The sequence below is a fragment of the Vombatus ursinus genome, unplaced genomic scaffold (assembly GCF_900497805.2).
Source record: "Vombatus ursinus unplaced genomic scaffold, bare-nosed wombat genome assembly UNPS02010548.1, whole genome shotgun sequence".
Taxonomy (NCBI): domain Eukaryota; kingdom Metazoa; phylum Chordata; class Mammalia; order Diprotodontia; family Vombatidae; genus Vombatus; species Vombatus ursinus.
Genome location: NW_020950326.1, coordinates 17190119 through 17196813, shown reverse-complemented (window position 1 = coordinate 17196813; position 6695 = coordinate 17190119).

Genomic DNA, 6695 nt, shown 5'->3' with positions numbered 1-6695 from the left:
AATGAAGGAGTGTTTTCCAATCACAAGAAATTATGTGTGAGTGAATAAGTGTGAGATGGCATGTTGAGTTTGTCAAATAAATAGTAATCCAAATTAGTAAATTTTTTATGTGTATATTAATACATATACATATTATATTACACCAGTAGAATATAGACTCTTTTGTGGTAGGGTCTAAAGCCCAACCAGCATGGTGTTGTGTGTACATAATAGGCACTTAAAAAATTCTTGGATGGGATGATCACTCACCTGTTGATATCTACAGTTCAAAATTATAATTCCTTGGAACATTCTTCCTCAAAGGGTCCAGCTCCCTCCTTTCAAAGAAAAGCTTCATATCTATTACTGAACCCCTTGTTAACAATTATCCTCATTCTTTCCTTTCTCCTCTGTATCACAGTCTTCCACCCTCTAACCTCCTGTAGCAGGTCAAGAATTCCCTTTCTATTTTCTGATCCTTTATCTTCTCTTTTTGTACATTAAAACCCTTCATGTTCTCATTCCTTTTCCATTTATTTTAAGTAATACTTCATTCTCCCTGATTACCAGGAAAAATAAATAACACCATCAAGCCTATTTAACTTCTCTTCTAGGAGGAAGAATAACCTACTCTGAAATTTTATATCAATTATTTGGTCACGAAAAGGACAAACATTGCCCATTCAACCAAGGTCCCTGTCAAATTCCCTCTACTCTCTATACTTTGTAAGTAGCAATGTCTACAGTTCTAGATCATTCTTGCTAACAGTTCTTGTGACTGACTTCATTATCATAGTCCCACCATCAATCCTTCTCATAGAATTTATTATGAACCTCTCTTTTGTATTTTTTACTTTTGACCTAATATCACAGGTATTTTTAATAATTGTCTTATCCCTTAGAGCATAAATTTCTTGTGGACAAAGACTGTATTTTGTATCACATTAGATTCCCAGCACTTGACACAAGTGTCTTATCTATCAGAGGTATCAAAGATGCTGCCCACTAATCCATGGGCCATATATGGTCCACAGTACTCCGGAATACCACAGACACAGATTAAAATGTAATTGGAAAATATTGAACAAAATAAATAAAGATGAAATAAAGCAGTTAATATTACTTTTTAAAACCAAGTTAATATGCAGTCTGTAGGGATCCTTATATATAATTATAGTACATAATAGTCATTTATTTATTTTTACCTAGAAAGTATAAAGTATTTTGTGATATTCATTGACAAGGTTAACATTTGTTAACAAAGTTCACAGTGGAAGAGTTCTGAGACAAATAAGAGCTAGAGCTGAGGAGCAACAAGAGAGCATCATCTCCTGTGTCTGCAGACCTGTGCTAGACCCTTCACAGTTTCTAAGAGAATGAGGATTGCTGTCTTCAGAGAGCTCCCAGTCTAGTTTGGGAGAACTGATATTAATTGGAGAATAATTCAGTTGCTGAAATGTATAGTACTGACCAGAAGAGCTCAGAGGAGGCAGAGATAGAAATTCTTGGGTTTTAATCCTGCTCTTCCAATGTATCTGGCCTGCCATAAGACAAGCAACCCCAAAACTGATACCTTTCCATTTCTTTATGTGTCAGAATAAATCAGGACAAGGTAGCTTATAAAAGATAAAGACATGCCCAGATCCTAGAAAGGTGCAGTTTTGTTTGCAAAGAGCTTTGGGAGGAGTCACTGGACCAGTGGACATTTTTATTGAACTCATTCATCTATCCCAATTATAGACCTCTGTGCACGTCACTCCAGGAAAAGACTATTGATTAGAACTCCAGCTCCCAGAAACATTTCCATTAAGACAACTCTGAGGCATGGCTATATCTACTTGGGACAAGCTGTCACTGCTCACCTAAGGAACCTGTTTCCCAAAAAGGTCTTAGAAGTTCACTATTCCCCAAAGAGCCCCAAATGTTACCTTTTTGCCATCTAGGAGAAAGCACCATTTGCCCTTAGGCTTAACCAGAAATTCCGAGAATTTTAGTCTTCTGGGAAGGAAGAAGAGAAGGGGGGGCAGCTGGGGACAGGAAAGGTCAGATTAGGGGAGTTTAAAATGCCAGGAAGAGCTTATTGATTTTATTCTTTTTTTTTTAAATGGACTAAAGTAAAATCATTCATAATGTACTCTCCCCAACCACTGACAATACTTATTCTAATCACTGTCTAAAGAAAATGGATTTGCAACATTATCTGAAAGGAAAAAGAAAAAAAAAAACCCATGCTGCCTGTGATGTGAAAAGTGGGGCTTTGTTCATATCCTAAGGAAGGTTTCCTCCAGGGCCCCACCCATGATCTTTCTAGAAACAATTTTTCATAAAACATAATCTTTGGGTGATATTTGAGTAACCATGTTTAAATGAGAGCATTACTAATGAAGATATTGAATGTCACTCTTTTTTAAAAAGGGGCAGGAAGCAGCCCTATTAAGCTAATAATAATTGATTCACATGACCATCTTTTTTCTTAAACAACTCCATTTTCAGAGGTTGTGCTCAGGAAGGATGGGCTTATCTTAGTAATATTTTGTGCTAGTTTGCAAAAGAAAAATAGATTTCCTCTGAGTTAGACATGGTCCATTTGTCCCTTCCTCCATTACAGCTTCTTGTTATTCCTTCTTTTTTCCCCCAAAAATTTCTCCCATAAAGACCCTGAAAAATTCACACATACATGTGAAAGGATCAAATTCTTCCCCAGTGCCATTAGTACAAACACCTCTACCCCCTAGATAATGAAAAACCCAGTTTCTGTAGTACTAGAGACTTTCTTACTCAATCACTAATACATGAGTGGGATTAGCCCCATTCTTGGCTTTATTCCAACATCACAAAATTATTTTCAAAGAGCAATGTTCATATTCCAAACCTTCTATTTCTCATAGCCAAGTCTCAAAATCCTTTGCTCTATTTGGGTAGATTTTTTTCTGAAGTTTGCTCTCACTTCTTCCACTTTGGAGAATTCCCAATCCCCTTGTCATTTCTTGTGTCAATGATAGGAACATTTCCTGAGTTGAGTCAGTCTGATGGGAAATCTCAGGCTTTCTTCTGAACCACTACATGCACAAAGTTTCTTTACACTAGAGCCTAGTTGCTCTTAGCTATAGGAAGAGAGCTATTTACTGACAATTTAGATACAATTATTATCTGCCTTTTAGCCCCTCCCCTAGAGCTCCACAATAATACTCCTGTACTGGAGTCAGTTTGTAGTTCCAGAGTGAGAGAGAATGTATACCTCCTTTAAGGAAGGGAGCCAAACAAAAGTTAAAGAAATTCTGAGGAATAATCATCTTTTAAACTTCCGTTGCTTAGATTAAACTGATGTGGCCCAATGTGGCAATACAGCCATAAATCAAATGCAATGTAATCCTTTCGGCAACTCTCATAAGGACTCCTACATTCACACAGACAGCAATGAAAGAAAACTATGGAGAGTCAGGGGGAGTTCTAGCCCCAATATTTCTCGTGACTGGTCTTATGATCCCAGGAAAGGCAATGAATCAACAAATATTTATTAAACATCTACTACATGCAGGTAGGTACTAGGGATTAAAAGAATGAAAGAATTCCTAATCTCAAGGAGCTTACATCTAATGGAAGAGGATGGAAATATTTGTTAAGCTCCTGCTATGTGCCAAGCATGATGCTAAATGTTTTACAAATATTATCAGAGGTAGAGTCAAGATAGCTAAGTGAGGACAGCATTTTGTTGAGCTCTACCAACACAACCAAACCAAATTCTGGGCATGAAAGCCAATTAAAAGTCATAATGAGTTATTTTTCTAGCTCAGGGAACCTTAGGAAGACAAAAAGAAAGGTCTTCCGATATTGGATTGGGTTCTGGACAGGGGCACTATGGGACCATTATACTATCCCTGGAAGCAGAATAGATGTGTTCTAGCAGCTCTGCCACCCATTTCCCAGTTCTAGGTCCCAGTTTCTGCAGTGAGAAAGGAGCAGACTCAGTCACAAGGGAGCAGGGGCCCATTCAGGGTAAGAACCAGAGCATAGACTAAGAGGTCAGTAACCAGACATCTCCCCAGATCACTCTATGTGTGGAAGCACTAAAAACTTACAAGTCCCCATTGAACTGTGAAAGCAGCAAAAGAAAATAAAACATAGTACATGAGGTGAGACATCCCCTTCACCTTCAGAAGTGAGTAGAGTCTAATTCTAACATAAAGTCCAAAGTCTGGAAATATGCTGGGAAAAACTAAGTAAACAAAAAAAAAAGACTTGATCATAAAAAACTTCAACGGTGACAAAGAAATTCAAAACACAAACTCAGAAGAAGACAACAACTTGGAAACATCTAAAAGCAAAGTCTCAAAGAAAAATGCACATTTGACACAAGTCCAACAAGAATTTCTAAAAAAAAAAAAAATTAAAGAGGTTTTTTTAAAAAAAAAAGAGCAAGAAATTATTTTAAAATACAATGAAGGCAATAAATTAAAATTGGGAACAGAAATGAGAGCAATGCAAGAAAATTATGAAAAGAGAATTAACATCTTTGTAGAACAATAGCACCTTAAAATTTAGAATTGGCCAAATAGCAAAAGAAGTACAAAACCATATCTAAGAAAACTACTCTTAGAAATTAGAATTTAATAAGTGAAAGTCAGTGATTCCATGAGATATCAAGAAACAATAAAAATCAAAAGAAGAGAAAATAGAAGAAAATGTGAAATATTTTGTCCGAAAAACAACTGACCCAGGAAATAGATTGAGGAGAAAAAATTTAAAAATTATTGGACTACCTCAAAGGCAAAATCAAAAAAAAAAAGAGTCTAGATATCATATTTCAAGAAATTATACAGGAAAATTGCCCAGATACCTTTAGAACCAGAGGTCAAAATAGACATTGGAAGAATCCATTAGTCACTTCCTAAAAAAAATCTCAAAATCAAATCTTATAGGAATGTTATAGTCAAAATCCAGAGTTCACAGGTCAAGGAGAAAAAACTGCAAACAATTGGAAAGAAAGAAATCATTTTAATGGAGGCTCAGCCAGGATCATATAAGATCTAGCAGCTACCATTATAAAGGAATGGAAAGGTTAGAACATGATATTCTAGAAAGCAAAGGAGCTAGATTATAACCAAAAATAAACTACCCAGCAAAATTGAATATAATCCTACAGGAAAAAGTGAATATTTAATGAAATAGAGATATTTTAAGCATTCCTGATTAAAAAAAAAAAAGGAACAGAGCTGACTAGAAAAAAATGACATTCAAACACAAGATTCAGGACAATTATAAAAAGGTAAACATGAGTAAGAAATCATAAGGAACTAAAAAAAGTTAAACTGTATACATTCCTTTATGGGAAGATCCCTATAGGGGAAGATGTAATGCCTAAATCTTTATCATCATTAGGGCAGTTAGAAGGAGTCTACTTAAAGGATATAGGTATGGTCTATTCTATTGGAATGATCTCAAAAAAATGAAAGGATAAGAAACAGGGGTGCACTGGAGGAAGGAAGAAGAGAGAGGAATAATTGGCAAATAATCTCACATAAAAGAAGCATGCAAAGAAAAGTTTATTAAGTGGAGGGGAAAATGGGGGAAAGTAGGCATTGCTTGAACCTCATTCTCATGTGAACTGGTTCAAGGATGGAAGATGTGTATGTGTGTGTGTGTCTGTGTGTGTGTGTGTGTGTGTAACTGTGTATATGCAATTGGATACAGAAATTCATCTTACCCACCAGAAAAGTAGAAGAGGGAAAGAATAAGAGAGAGCAGAGTGGATAAGAGGGAAGGCAGATTAAGGTACAGAGTGGTCAGGAACAAAAGACTTTTGAGAAGGGGACAGGGTAAAAATGAGGACAGACCAAAGAAAATAGGATGGAGGGAAATACACAGTTAGCAATCATAATTGTGATTGTGAATGAGATGAACTCACCCATAAAATGGAAGCTGATAGCAGAATGGATTAGAAATCAGAATTTAACAGTATGTTGTTTACAAGAGACACACTTGAAACAGAAATAAAACAAAACACAGAGTTAAAATAAGAACCTGGAGCAAAATCTATTATGCTTCAGCAAAAGTTAAAAAAAAAGGTAAGGGTACCAAACAAGACATCAAGCAAAACACCAGCAAATCTAGACATAATTAAGAAAGATAATCAAGGAAACTACACTTTGCTAAAAGGTACTATGGAGAGACCAAAAAATAATAATAATAAAAACAAGATATAAAGAATGAAAAAACAGAAGACAACATGAAAAGAAAAGAAAAACAACTGATCTGGAGAACAGATCAAGAAGAGAAAACATAAGACTGATAGGACTACCTGAAAGCTACAATGGAAAAAAAACAAAAAGGATCTTGATATAATAATACAAGAAATAATTAGAGAAAATTGTCTTGAATTGTTAGAACAAGTGGGGAAAGTAGAAATAGAAACAATCTTACAATCACCACCTGAAAGAGATACTACAAGCAAAACCTACAGGAATATCATAGTTAAATTCCAAAATCCCCAGCTCAAGGAGAAAATATTATGAGGCAACAAGAAAAAAAATTATTCAAATATGGTGGAGTCACAATTAGAATCACACAAGACTTAGCAGTGGCAACACTAAAAGACCACAGGTCTTGGAACACTATATATCAAAAAGTACTGGGGTTGCAGCCAAAAATACCAGACCTAGAAAAGTTAAGTATAATCCTGAATGGGGAAAAATGGACATTCAATGAATTGACAGACT